The following is a 16,027-nucleotide window of genomic DNA, read 5'->3' on the forward strand; positions in this document are numbered from 1 at the left end:
TTATAAAATAATTAAGTCTTTTTTCAACCATTGCCTCTGAAAGAGGGCTAGTGAAATAAGAACTGAAATGACATTGAACAAGGTCATGGCAGGGTTCATAATTACATTCTTCTCCAGTATTAGTGAAGATCTGGTACAGATCTCTATCTATGGCCCATCTATATAGCATGCAAGATAGCAAAGCTTTTATAGATGTCCATCTCCAAGAGGCTGAGTTATTTGTTAATTTCAGTGTACACATTTTCATGGATGTAAAGCACATTCTTAACATTATTCGTTGATAGATAAAAGCTGAACAGACTAAAAGACTAAGATTGGAATCCTTTTTAGGTGTTTTTCCAAACTTCCTCTGACATGGATATTCCAAGTTCTTTTCCCTATTTATTTTCGGGAGATTTGACACATTGGTGATCCAGTACAGGAGGGGTGTATGGAAGCAAAAGCTGTTTCATTAAATTACTATTGGACAATATTGAAGATAGAAGCGGTTGATTGAGCAGGCAAGTCTCAGATAGTTCTATATATATTTTTTTAAGTTTCAAAAGATATTTATTGAAACAATTAAGATGTCATCATACAATACAATATACAAGAAAAACAGGAGCAAGCCCGTTAACCCAACTGAGACCGGGTAAATGTATTAACAAAGACAATGTCTCAACAGGGGAAGTAAATAAGGGGACCAATCAATACACAATTCAATCAATAGCCAGGAGGGACAAGAGAGACCAAAAGATTGAGAAAGTAAACAAGTTTTATAATTGAATACACAATTGGTATGTATAATTTGAAATAACCATAACATACATATGTGCACTGACAGTGAAGTGAACAAGTGAACGGCGCAGTGACATAAGTGTTAAAGTGACAACAAGGTACGGCAAAATAATTTTAAAAAATCCAGGGTCGAGGAGGAATGTATATACAATGAATAATTCGCACATAATATTTAAGATCACACAGGACCCTTTAATTGGCCGCAAATAATGTTGTCCGGTCAACATTATTTGCGGCCAATTGTATATACATTCCTCCTCGACCCTGGATTTTTTTGAATTATTTTGCCGTACCTTGTTGTCACTTTAACACTTATGTCACTGCGCCGTTCACTTGTTCACTTCACTGTCAGTGCACATATGTATGTTATGGTTATTTCAAATTATACATACCAATTGTGTATTCAATTATAAAACTTGTTTACTTTCTCAATCTTTTGGTCTCTCTTGTCCCTCCTGGCTATTGATTGAATTGTGTATTGATTGGTCCCCTTATTTACTTCCCCTGTTGAGACATTGTCTTTGTTAATATCATACAATACAAGATATCAAGTTCTGTCATTACATTACAAATCCATCATAAAAAGGACAATAAAATCGGCCAATAGATAGACAAGAAAAAGTAAAACATCGTAATTGAAATAAAAGCAACAATAAAACAAAAACACATTGTGGAACGTGTGGGAGTTTCAAGGTGGTTTAGGGACCTCTTGCTGGAATGGGTGCGGCAAGGTACGCCGTTGGGCGCTAGCATCAAGAAACATTGTAACAGGTAACCAAAAATGTAAATGTTTTGGTGCCAGGTGTAAAGGATAAACAAAAGAGGTATATAATCTATGGTTATGACACACAGCATACCACCAAGCCTTATAAGAAATTTTCGTGCAGTCTTTCCAGTTTGTGGTAATTTGTTGAAGAGCAACCGCAATTAACAAATCCATGATTTTTCTATTAAGCTTAGAATTTTCCCAAATATGCGACAAGCTTCCAAGAAAAACATGTGTAAAAGAAAAAGTAAACTTAGTACCATAAATTCGATTAATTTGGGACCAGACTTGCTGCCAGAAAGTATATACACATGGACAATAAAATAACATATGGAATAAATCAGCATTTGAAGATGAACATGTCCAACATAAGTCTGATACAGTCGAAAAGGTTTTGCTTAAAGTGGCAGGTGTAAATAAAAGCCTATTATATACGAAAAACAGTGTTTGTGTTGTGTTAGCTGCCCTGGAGGATTTACGTATTTTGATCCATATTTTAGCCCAAAGTGCTAAGGGCCAGGAAGTCATAAGGTCCCGTTCCCATAGTTGTTCAACTTTGGATTTCGGTCTGTCAGGGTACGTAATTTGTAAAAAAGTGTATATGATGGAAGCTTTAGGCTGGGACTTTAACAGAGTGTGGAGACACGAGGAAATATCTGGTAAGCTAGGGGTGTTGGCTAAAGTGGAAAGCTGGATATATATGTCCATCACAGCTTTCTTAAGTAGATTGTATTTATGGATAAATGAGGCAGGGAGCTTGAACGATGTACTAAGTAAGGAAAATGGTATAAAATCAGGACCTGAGGATAATTGATACACCCATGATATTCCCTTTTTTCTCCAAGACCACCAATAGAAAGGTTTATTACGGATGAGTATAGTTTTGTTATGCCAAATTGGTGAATTAAGAAAGGAATCTAAGGTAATACAAGTGGAATTAAGAGTTGATTCCAGGAGTTTGGTGGTGATCTTGATAATGGGGGTGGAGAGGGATTGAGGTTTTCGTGAGAAGAAGAGATATTCGTGAAAGGAGAAGGGGGATAAAAATAGACGTTCAAGTGAAGTCCAAAGAGGACAATCATCTGTGGAGTCAAGTAACCAAAAGGAGGCTTGACGCAAAAGAAAAGCTTTCTGATAAGCCGGAAAGTCTGGGAGTCTAACTCCACCTTCTGATTTGGGTCTAGTTACTTTGATAAAGACATTCAAGGCTTTTTGCTACTCCACAAAAAGGAGGAAAGGATAGAATTGATTTTCTGAAATAAATTGACAGGTATAATAACTGGGATATTAGAGATAGTATATAAGACTATGGGAGCCAACATCATCTTAATAGTATCTAATCGCCCCCACCAGGATAAGTAAAGAGGATGCCATTTAGCAGTTAATTCTGAAATTTTTTGAATACATTTGTTGATACATAGTGTAACTGTGTCCGACAATGAAGATGTAAAATATAGTCCTAAATACTTAATATGCCTAGGATTCCACGTGAAGTTAGATGCACTAAAATCTGGTTTAAAAGTGTCTATATTTATTTTTTGACAGGTGAAAAATATGGAATTTGTTGAAGGACAAGATGCAATAATCTTGCAATAGACGTTGACAGCATAAATCTCACATTCTGTGCAGCAGGACTACCATATGCAGTTCCCTTGAAACCTAAAGAATGACTCATGCCTTTGTGAAGAAATGAAAGTCAATTTGGAATTGACTTCCTCAAATTAAGTACAGCTGGAACAGCTCATGTGATTCGAGAAGGCCCGTCCTAGATTTTAACCTGTCATCCATAAAGATGGTTTTAATGAGGAGCCAGAAAAGTATTTTATTTCTATTTAAGACCAATTAAGAGATTCTGAGGCAAGGGTACTTAGCCATTGCCTTACAGTGAAGAGAAATAAGTGACTACAGGTAAAGCCTAACATGTGGGTACCGTACCCCACCTAGAGCCATAGGAATTTTCCTTTTCGTATTTTAAATTGGCAAGTTAAGAGCAAAACAAGTATATAAAGAATACTAGACAGAAGATAAATTGCTTTTATTATTAACCTGATTTTGTGTTTATTTCATCATTTGAAGTCTAATTCCATAGACATTTTACATTTGGAAAATATAACAGGCAGCGATGTTCAATATTTTAGACAAGGTAATACCTAGGTAAATAGTTTTGTTAGCTTCCCACTTTATGTAAAAATTCTTCTGCTCGTGTTTTAATACTGAAATACAAAACACAGACACAGATAAAGTATTAATAGTGTGTCAAGTCAGTGGAATACGTACCAATAGGAGCAAGTGCCCTCACACCCCCCCAAAGGTGTCATGCTTCATCATCTGGGCATGCTCCTCGTCGGGCTGGTGCTGCAATGCCCGACGGGCACCCACGATGGGGCTCTTTGCCGTAGAGCTTTTGATTTAGCCGTTTGATGAAGTGTGGGTATGTGGGGTGTGAGGTGTGTAGTGTGGTGAAAGTGACTTAAAAAAGGTATAGTGATGCTTGATTTGAGTACATTTTACTAGTGAAGCTCACTACTCTAAATAAAAATACTGTTGCTCGTATGGGATACAATGGTCCTAAGGAGCAGTCGTGATTAATTTATAAAATGTGAGGTCAACATGTTTCTGGCCTACCATAGCCCAAAAGGGTCTGTTGGCAATTCATCAGGACCAGAGAAAAGTAACCTACACTACTCCATATAGAGCACAGAGCCGGGGTAGGTGCAGAGGGGCACAAAATTCAGCCAATGTGTCGCAAATGAGCAGTTTACTCTGGTTGTCTTCCGTTGGACCGATACTGACCCAAGACGAGTCAGTGCGAGTAACAAGGTAGAATCATGCTTTGTTTTTATGTTGTGACTGATTACTAGGATTCTTACAACACACCTTTGAAATAGTCAAGCAGTAGTGTAGGTTACTTTTTTCTGGTCCACTGACTTGACATACTGTTAATACTCATCTGTGTCAAAGGAACTCCACACTTCTGTATTTCCGTTACTGCTACAGGGAGTTTGTGTGCTGTACCTACCCAAAAGCTCCTAGTTCGTCTTATTTAAATTACATTTTTTAAGAGTGAAATCAGGCTGGATTTGGTCATTACATATATGCTCCAAGACTGCCTCGAAATGTTTTTCTAAGGGAAAGAAGAATCTCAATGAGTTTGATAGATACGAATTTAGATAGATTAGGAATTTTCAATCTCTGGATCCCACTTCAATCCCTTTGATACTTTTGTTGGAATTAATAGCTATGGGCAATGGTTCGAAAGATAAATTGAACAGTCAGTGGCGTAGCTAGACATTTGGTCCATGCGGCGGCCACTCCGCAGCGACAGCAGTTGTGTGTAACAGCGTGGGGGGGGGGTAGGGAGGGTGCAGGCGATTCCTGCAGTGGCCGCTTCGAGACGGCCACAGATAAGAGTGGGGGGAGCCTGCCTCCCCAAAAACGTGTGCCCCCCGCCTTGCTACGCCACTGTGAACAGTGACGGTGACAACGGCTGCCCCAGTGTAGTTCCTTCTATACTCTAAGTGTTTCTGAAAGCAGACCATTGATGTTAATAGAGTTTATGAAGTTAGAATAAAGTGCTATTATGCTAGAGCAAAAGTAAGGTTCTACATCCATTCTATCAAGCAAACATTCAGAATCAGTGCGTTATGTGTCTCCAGTTGAAGTGATACTTGTGGTCATTGATATCCATGGACAGTTTATCCCTAACACATTCTGTGGATGTTATTTCTGCAGTAAACCACCCAGTGGTTTCATGTCTTCCCCTTTACTGTATGGACACTGCTTATTTGCTTACTATTTCACTGTATTCTCAAACAGTTGTGTAGTGTTCTTACTTGAGGCTTCTTTGCCTCCATGTTAAGTTGATGATGATGTCAGCCGCTGTGGGTGTTCTTTTAAAGAATGTGTGGTGAAGAGAATGTTATGCGTTGAAGCTAATGTCAGTTGCACTGGCTTGGCTGAAGGATGAGGTCTTAAGATTACTCTCTACATTAAAGAGCTTCAAATCAAACTACCGTTTCCTGCTTCTTCTATCCATCACCCATACCTCATTTTGGCGACGAGTGGAAACTCTTAAAGAAGACCTCAACTCATTTCTTACTTCGAACTCATGCTGGCACATCGCTTTCTACTTACTGCTGTGTAAGAACTCATAACGGCTCGCTCTTCACTTCGGTTCGCTGGCACCTTCGTGGGAGCTCTTCCGGAGTTGTCTGAGTCGTGAGTGGACAAGCGCTGAAAGCGGTGCACCTCCGATGTTTGTGAGCCTTCTTGAAACGCGCGCTGGAAGCGGTGCATCTCCGATCTTTGCTGGGCTTTTGCGCATTTTGGTTCCTCCTCCTGTCTGACGTTGCAGCATTTCAGGGAGGTTTCCTCTCATTGGCTGATTTGGGGGCCTGTTGTTGTTCCTGTGAGGTGTCTCCCAATTGGACTACTTCATTTGGTTTTGTCGTTTGGGCCCTCCTACGCTTCGCAATTCATTTTGATTTGCGTTCCCCTGGCAACGGCTTTGAGCCTCCCGCAACACGTCACACTATTGGAGACCGAATTGCTGACGACGCTGCTTCTTACGAGGAACAAGGCTGTTGCGTAGCAACCCGTTTTGCTTCACGTTGCCCTGACAACAGCCTCGAGTCCTCCGCTACAGGTCATATTACCGGAGACGGAACTGCTTGCTTCCTGGCTACGCTACTACACTCGAGGAACATTTCCTGAGGTAAAACTTGGTGTTTCTGGTTCCTCGCCTCGTGAGTACTTGCCTTCGTGTTCAAGTCTATTTCTGGATTCTCGCCATACTGACTTTTGTTTTCCTTACCGGAGCAACGCTGATCTGCACAGCTTTTATTTTTTTTACTTCTTGTTGTCACAGTTGTTTTTGCAGATCCAAATAATGCTCTGACCTACTTAATGGTTGTTTAGAGTAACCATTTTCTTTACTGAAAAGTTGGGACAGCTCTTACTGTACTAGGTATAGGTATTGATAGGTATATTGTGACGTGTGTAATTTGGGCTTGCAGTCACTTTTCACTTCAGATTTTTGTTATTCTGTCGTGTGACATTTTGTATCTTCATTATGCAAAACGTCACCGCACCACCGTTCTTTCTTTCTGCCCCTGAAGATCCTCCCATACCTTGGTTGAAGTGGAAAAAAGTTTTTTCTAATTATGCCAGGGTCTGCGGTACGTCTTTGAGTGCAGAAAGAAAGTCTGCTTTATTCTTACACTGTCTTGGTTCGGAGGGGCAGGAAGTTTTTGAACATCTCCCTGACTTACCGGACAGTGAGGGGAACTCCCTAAATGAATATGAAATCTGCATTAAGAAAATGGACTTACATTACCTACCCAAAATGAGTATGGTTTTAGAACGTTATCACTTTGGTAAGAGACTCCAGAAACATGAAGAAACTGTTGAACAATATGTTACCTCTTTGCTCAAGTTAGCTTCTACTTGTTCTTTTGGGGGGAGCTTAGAAGAAAGGCTCAGAGATCAACTCATGCTTGGGTCATCCATTGATAAAGCAAAAGACGCCCTCTGGCAAAAAGACAATCCTTCTCTCGAGGATGTCATCACGACCCTAAAGTTGCATGAACACTCGAAAGCTTGTTCTGAAGCTATACGCAAAGGAGCTGACAATAGTAAGGGTACTGATGCTGAAGTTAAGGAAATAAAAACAGATGTATCTACAGGGTCTGACAAAGTTTCAAAGGGGTCCACACAAAGTGCGTCTACTTCTTCCAAAAGTGTGCGTCCTACCTCAAACGCAAGATATTCCTCAGTGAAATGTTTTCGTTGTGGGAACATAGGACATTTGGCTAATTTCAAAGACTGCCCAGGGTGGAAAGCTATTTGCTCTGTTTGTAAAAGGAAAGGTCATTTTTCAAAATGTTGTAGATCAAATAAGAATCAAAAAAGTGTGAGGGAGGTAGATCTCTACGAACAAGATGGTGAAGAAGTGCTTGTGTCTCAGATTTGCTGCCAAGTGAAAGATGGTCCTATGGAAGATGTCTTGGTCAATGATAAGTGTGTTAAGATGTTGTTCGACTCTGGGGCCAAGATTACTTTAATTCCTAAAGAGTTTTATGAAAAGCATCTTCTCACAAAAGTGAAGTTATTCAAACCAGACATTATCCCAAGGGGTTACGGTGGACAAATAATAAACCTGTTAGGATACTTTGAAGGTATGATTGATTATAAAGGCAGGGTCACTGCAGGCAAGATATATGTCTCCATGAAGGGAGACTCTTTGATAAGTTGGTCTCATCAAAGGGATCTTGGTGTTTATTTAGATCCTAACGAAACGCCTTCTGTGTGTCTGAGGGATCTTCCGACCATTGCCTCCATCTCTGACCGCAACAATTGGATTAATAAGTTTCCAAAAGTTTTTGATAAAAAGCTTGGATGTTTAAAAAGGTACCAACATCTAATTAAGTTAAAAGATAGTTCGGTCCCAGTAGTAGCCAAAGTCAGGAATGTTCCTCTGTTGGTCAGAGACAAAATGAAAGATGAGCTAAATAAGTTACTAGTTAATGGTGTCATCAAGGAAGTGGAAGCCACGGAGTGGGTTTCTCCGGTTGTAATGGCTCGAAAATCCAATGGTGAGGCCAGGCTGTGCATTGACTTGAGGGAACTGAACAAGGCTGTGGTGGTAGATCACTATCCTCTCCCGAACATAACAGAAATGTTGTCATCTTTAGGTAGTGCCACGCACTTTTCGACTTTAGACTTGTCTTCCGCCTACCATCAGGTCAGGTTACACCCTTCCTGCCAAGAATTGACTACCTTCATAACACCCTTTGGAACCTTTAAATTTCTTAGGATGCCGTTTGGTCTGATATCAGCTGCATCGGTATTCCAAAGAGTCATGGAGAATATACTAAACGGGATTGATGGAGTCAAGGTCTACCAAGATGATGTCCTTGTGTATGGTTGTAGCTTGCGTGAGCATGATGAGAGAATGGGTCTTATACTTTCCAGATTCCAAGATCATGGCCTTACTCTTAGATTGGACAAGTGTAAATTTGATGTAAAAGAGATTGAATATCTGGGTCATTCAATCTCTGGCTCAGGGATCAAACCAAAGCCTTCTTTGGTTGAAACCATCTCCAATCTCAATTATCCGGTGAGCAAAGATGAACTTACAAAATTTTTGGGTATGGCTGAGTTCTACAATAAGTTTGTTCCCGGTTTCGCTAAAAAGACTGAAAATTTAAGATCTTTATTAAAAAAAGGGAGCGAGTTTGTTTGGGATAAATTGTGTAGTGATGAATTTGATTTAATCAAGGACTGTTTGAACAAAGCACCCAATCTCTCTAGTTTTGATCCCAAGAAAAAATCCTCTGTCATGACTGATGCTAGTGGCAAAGGCTTAGGGGCTGTATTATTGCAACCAGGGGATAGTGCTGATAATACCATTTTGTTCATCTCACGACCTCTTAGGGGGGCTGAATGCAATTACTCAGTCGTGGAAAAGGAAGCTTTGGCTGTATATTGGGCCATTCGCAAGCTTAAGAAGTTTTTGTGGGGTAAACCCTTTTCAGTGATTTCTGATCATAAACCCTTGAAAGAGGTATTTGGGAATAAAGGGATTGATCGGGTGTCACATAGGATCAGGAGATGGGTGGTTGCTTTGCAAGACTTCGAGTTTTCTGTCTCTTATTTGCCGGGCGCTAGTAACATTCTAGCAGACTGTTTGTCGAGACTAGGTGGTTTATCTGCCCCGGAGGGTGAAGAGGATAATTACTTTCTTGGAGAAGATTTTGGAGAGGACATACAAGTGTGCTTGGTTACTCAAGGTGTGGTCACTGAAGAGGAATGGTGTGTGGCTTTGTCTGAAGATTCTGTTTTACAACAGGTTGTTTCCTATATTCGTGATGGTTGGTGTGAGAAACGGTTGTGTGATGAGGAGGTTAAAGGGTTTTGGTCTATCAAGGAAGAATTATCCGTTTCCAGTGGTCTTCTTTTTAGAGGAAGCAGATTGATTGTTCCTCTGGCTTTGCGTAAAAAACTTGTGGATAATGCACATGCAAGTCACATGGGCATTGCAAAAACCAAAGAGAGACTTAGAGAAAATTATTGGTGGCCTGCGATGGATACTTTCGTGGAAAGATTGGTGCGTGATTGTCCGCAGTGTGCCAGTAGTGATAAAGTTTTAAAGTGTAGGACTCAACCGATGCTAGTAAGGAAGCAGGCCTCTGGTCCTTGGGTTGATATTGCTGTCGACATTTTAGGCCCTGTTAGGGTTAAGTCACAAGATCGGTATGTCCTAGTTTGTTTGGACATGTTTTCCAGGTGGCCATCTATTAAGATTGTGAATTGTGTTGACTCCTCATCGGTTATCAACTTTTTGGATGATTTGTTTGCGAATGAAGGGTTGCCAAATTCTGTGCTGACTGATAATGGGGTCCAATTTGTCTCCAGAGTGGTTGAAGAATTTTTGAGTGAGAGAGGTATCACCCATAAGCGGGCATCTCTTTATCATCCGGAGTGCAATGGGGTGGTTGAGAGGTTTGTGAGGGTGTTGAAAGAGGCCATGCAACTGGCCTTGACTTCTAATTACAACTGGGAAGAAGCCATCAAGAAGAAGGTGTTTGAATATAGATTCACCCCACATTCCTCTACGGGTGTTACTCCTTTCACTTTGTTCAAAGGAAGGGTTGCAGGCACTCAAGTAAATCCTCTTTGGGTTTCCTCCAAGAGGTTAGAAGTGGGTGGTGTTACTGGTGAAGGTAGTGATTGGAAGAACCGTGAGTTAAATAAAATGTTGAAGAGAAAAGACATTTTTGATGCGAGAAAGGCTGTCAAAAGAACTGTTATTCAAGTGGGTGACATGGTTAGGATAAAACTCCCTGAAAGAAGGTTTGGTGTATCCAAGTTTAGTCAACCTATCAGAGTTGTCAAGCTCCTGGGCAACGCAGTGAGAACGCAGGATCATAGGGTCTGGAACCTCAATAGAATTGTGAAGTGTCCTTCTATGTGTGGCCAGGATGTTACCTCTGGGAGCCAAGATAACTTCTCACAATCAGAAGGTATGAGACCAGTCAGAGTGAAGAAAGTTCCCCTTCGACTACAGGATTAATCTTATGGGGTTCTCTCTTTTTCTTGGATGTTGTTTTTTCTTCTTTTGTTTTTTTTTGTTTGTTTTTTTTAGTTTGATGGATGTAAAGGGGAAGGTGATGTAGTGTTCTTACTTGAGGCTTCTTTGCCTCCATGTTAAGTTGATGATGATGTCAGCCGCTGTGGGTGTTCTTTTAAAGAATGTGTGGTGAAGAGAATGTTATGCGTTGAAGCTAATGTCAGTTGCACTGGCTTGGCTGAAGGATGAGGTCTTAAGATTACTCTCTACATTAAAGAGCTTCAAATCAAACTACCGTTTCCTGCTTCTTCTATCCATCACCCATACCTCAAGTTGGTTGCAAATATCATGCAATCTGTCTTAGATCATAGTAAATATTCCTGCCTACCTCCCTTCTGAATGCAGCATCCTCTCAAAGTTTGTGTCGAGTGCGAGGGTATCTGGTAGTGCCTTAAATGAAGCACTGCATCAAGTTCAAGCAACCTCACCAACATCACACCAACCAGGTCTGGCTAACCCATCTGCACTTCTAGGGCTCTTTGAATGTGGGCATCATGACCGAGAGTAATACTTCGCTCCCTTGAAATGTATCTGGTGCTAAAGTTTCAAGCAAGCTTTGCTACTTCACAGAAAACAGGCTGTCCACCCTCCCTTCAAATCTAACACTCTATCGGTTAGCAACAAGTTTGAACAATGTGTAGAATACTTCCTTGAAATGTAGCACTGCATTGTCAACAGTTTGGTTCCAAAGCCTCAAGAAAGTTGTCATAATACTTCAAGGCTGTCTAACCCACCTTCATATCCAGGGTTCCATAAATGTTGATATGAAGAGCACGTAAAATACACATGGAGGGCCTTCGTCGATTGTTACGCTTCATTATCAAGTGCTTGATTCCAAATCTTTAAGCAGATGGTATGGCATCACAACAAAAGCCATGGCTACCTTCCTAATGCTATGCTGGTTGTTAAAAGCCCTTTATCTCATTACTCGGGTTCAGTGCCTTTTGACAACCAGTATAGCCCTCCACAGCCGGCTATAGGGCTATATTGCAAATGGACAGTGCAATATTATGCCCTCACAATTGAGAAGTAGTGTTGTTAATTACTCAACTCTGAATGTAGCCTGCTTTTTAGGTCTCACTTGTGTGAGCATGCACTAGCGCATGTGTTCTCACTTGTGAGACTTTTGTGTTGAATAATAGGCTGGGAAACCTTCCATTGCTTACCATTTGTTGGCCTTTTGTCACCCTTCTTTGCGGCCTTCTATTTGGACAGCGATTGCCAGGGGTCACTTCCATTTCATTCTGTGGCACATGGACCGAGCACAGATTAATTTAGTTTTGTTAGTTTCCTCCTGTTGTCCATCCACTGCTAGTGCTGTGATTCAGTTACCTTTGGTTTATTCCTCCCACCCTCTGCCTGTGTCCCACCCGCTGTCTATTTTGCTTTTAATCTCTCTCTCCCTCCCTCCTCTCCATTCTGGTGTTATTTCTCCTTCCTACTCTCTGTCCGTTTTGCTTTTGTTCCTCTCTCCCCCACCTACCCCGTCCCTATTTCTTCTAACTCCCCACCCGCCCCAGTATGTGTTTCTTCTCCCTCACCCGCCCCTGTTTTGTCTTCCCCTCACCTGTCCCAGTGTCTGTTTCTTTGCCAACCCACCCACCCCATCCCTGGTTCTCAGGGCACGAGTCTGGGGTACCCGGGGGTGGACGGTGTCCACCCACTATTTTCACAGGCTGAAGGCTGTCCACACGACCAAGAATTTGGGCCCCACTGAATAATGTGCTGAACTCGTCCCAGTGTAATTCCCAAACACCTGGACACTTTCAGCAGCGCCTGCACATTATCTATTTCCATCTGCAACAAGCAACAACGTGCTGGCCAGGACGAGGCTTTCTTATTTTAGACTCCTGCTGGACCCATAACAAGGGCCGAATTTGAGGGGTCAGCAGGCCTCCTTTTGTTCGAGTCTCTTGGCTGGGAGCAGTTAGGAGCCTCACACCTGATGTAAATGAAGCGGAGGGGAAACAAAGGCTCAAACCTTGTGAGCACTTCACACATACTTAAGCGAGGCAGCTTTTCACTTTGTTCAGTCCCTGTTTACAAGATATGCATGCACTGTAAGAATGTCAGATGTGTTTGTCATTTGCCAGTATTTACACAAAACAAATTGCATTTATATAGAGCTTACTTCCTCTGAGGAAGCATTGGAATAATTTAGGTAGTACTATTTTTCCTTGTATAGCCCTACTCCTCCCAGTGCAGGGTGTCAGAGAGCTTTACACCAGATGTGCATATTACCTATACAAAACATTATATAAGTTTGTAAATTAATGCACAGAATTTGTGACATATAACTGGGGGTTTACAAGGTGTAGAAGTCACATATCATCTTCCATAGCTCATAGTGCCATTATTCTCGCAATGCGCTCAAACGTACACATGATAGACCTGCTAAACATATATGTGAGTGCTTAAGATCTGATGCCACTTCTTGTGATGCCACTTCCTGTAAAGTTGTGGCTTGTGATGCCACTTCCGGTATGTCAATTCCTGTGATGACACGTGTGATGTCATGTGCCGTGATGTCACGTGCTGTGCTGTCACGCGACATGATGTAATGTGACATCATGCAGTGTGATGTCACTTGCAAACTGCCTAACTAAGTTAGTCCCCCTACTTCTATTTTGTATTTAGGACTTGTGCACTGTTAGTTCTTCTACCCACTCCCAGCCCGTCACTGTTTCTACTACCCCCTCGCAACAGACAGAAGAAAAAAAAACGCTACAACACAATCATTCTGCTCTACACCCTTCCATTCACTACCCTCAACCTCTCTTCCGTTGATCACCCCTCCAACCCATTGCCAAAGCCTATAGCTCACCCATAGGCGACACCTATTGGCTTTGCCAATCCTTGTTTCACATTGATATTGTTAGATGTTTTTTTCCTTTTCTCAGACAAATATATTAACTGCGGTCCTTCTTTTTCCTTCTTTCACCCTCAATGAAAACCTCAATTTAAATAAACAACCTTAGGTACTTGATTCATTCAACTTGATAGGCGGTGAGGGCTAGGAGGTGTGCGCACTGGTGTGTAATACCGGTAAGTCAATTAGGTAGTTCATCCACGCTCAACTTTCAATGATCCCACCGCCACTCTGCCACTAATCAACAAGAATTCATAACCTATCCTGAAAGGAGCGCCTCTGTTCACAATGTTCGAAAATCTATTATTCAAATTGTGAACATTGTGAACCGAGGTGCTCCTTTCAGGATAAGTTATGACACCGTAAGTACTTTCTCTTGAAGCTCTCAATATGGCCCAACACCATCAGCAGCAGCCATCATGTGCTGTGACCTTTGCCCCGGTAGAGAAGCTGGGCCTTTCGTAGCCCAACGAATCAGCACCACTGCCCATTATAACGTGATGCGAGATGTCAAAAACTCGGTAAGTACTCCGGATACCATGACCATTCGTCTTGACTAGTAGTTCACGCTAGGTTACTTAGAACAAAGCTATGTTTTTAAAGAGTTCTTCTGTACTTGGAGATTTTGTTTTTCCACGATGTGTTTTTTACGTACCGGTGAACTGTCTGCCAGAATTTTTTTTTCTAAAGGTAACATTTGCACATCTCATTTACCTGTCCTCAGACTATTTTTGTTGCGCTTAAATTCTCCTTTATAAGTACTATGGAACAGTTACTTCTTCACAAACAGGGCTTAAAACAACAAAGAATGACTCAAAGTAAATATACAGCGAGCCTTCGCAGCCCTCTGCGCGTCATTAGTTGTTGGCGTGGCTTCAGTACAACTGTTTGGTTTTAATCGCTCTAGCCTGCAGGCAAATGTTGCCACATCTTTTGTGCTCACTATGTTCTTTTAGGGTGTGGGCCGCACGAGGTCTCCTCTCCTGCATCATAATACAACAACCAACTTGAATCCATTTGCAACCTTACCAGGTGAGGAGTGCCAAAGATAGCAGAAGGAAAAGTTAATCCAGCAAAAACAGCAGATAAATCTTTCCTTACTTGCAGTTAACGTTTTATAATGTCCATTCTTTTAGATTAAATGTGCCACGCCATAGGGAAAAAATGCACTTTTAGTTTAACAACGAACCAGGCTGCTTAAATACTGTTTTGTGTGAAGATTATAGTAGCGTTATTACTCATTTACATGTGGCGTTTTCATATTAATGATTGACCAACCAGACGCAATTGTTGAAAGTCTGTACAGTTATAAAAACAAATACAGGTACCGACATAAAATTCTTTGTCAAATAAAGATCGGAAGTCAAGGGAGCCTTCATTATTGTCCTTCTTTAGTTTCTCTGACATATGGAGGAATGCCCGGATTACTTACCGGTAATCTTCATTACTCCGAGTCCTAGTCTTCCTCGCCACAGTATTCACCAATGAGCCTCCGGCTCCACACAGAACTCCAAGTAACTTAAAAGAGCAGCGCTCTAGTCTCCCCTCCCTCCTCCAACATGGCCCCCAGTGGCTTCAGCCAATCCCATAAAGGGATACAAACCAGCCAGCCCGATCTGATAATCAAAGCCGCAGACATGAAGCCACCACCAGGGCCGGGAGGGAAGGGAAACTATACTGTGGCGAGGAAGACTAGGACTCGGAGTAATGAAGATTACCGGTAAGTAATCCGGGCATTACCTCCTCGTCCAGTCTTCCTCGCCACAGTATTCACCAATGAGCCGATACCAAAGCAATCAGCTTCATGTAAGGAAAAGACCACAGCAAAGTGCAGTGAAACTAGATTTAATATACAGAGGTACAGCAATCAAATACAACCCCTCAAGGCATCCCCGCAGTCAACACAGAAGATGCAAATGAAACAGAACCCCCACCCCCAACCTGGAGGCGGTAATGGGACATGAATGTATGAGGTGAAGACCAAGTAGCAGCCCGGCAAACATCCTCCATGGACACCCCTTTGAAGGAGGCCCAAGACACAGCAACAGAGCGGGTGGAACGCCCCTGAACAGGAAGGGAGGGAACTTCAGCAACCGAAGCATATGCCAACAAAATGGCCTCCTTAATCCAGCGACTGATCGTCGAGAGGGAGGGTTTCAGACCCTGACGTGACAAACCATAATTGACAAACAAGTTGTCCACTTTGCAAAACGAAGACGTGCGCGATAAATATATCAATAAAGCACGCCGAACATCCAAGAGGTGCAACAGGGATTCCTCATCCGAGGAAGGATCAGGACAAAGACATGGAAGCACCACCTCAGAAGACCTATGAAAATAAGAACCCACTTTAGGAATGAACGTAGGATGAGGGCGCAACACCACCCTGTCCGGCAAAACCAACAAAAAGGGAGCAGAACGAAGGAATGCACCCAGCTCCCCCATACGTCTGGCAGAAGCAATCGCCACAAGAAACACCACCTTG

This window comes from Triturus cristatus, chromosome 2_1, assembly GCF_964204655.1.
Source record: "Triturus cristatus chromosome 2_1, aTriCri1.1, whole genome shotgun sequence".
NCBI lineage: Eukaryota > Metazoa > Chordata > Amphibia > Caudata > Salamandridae > Triturus > Triturus cristatus.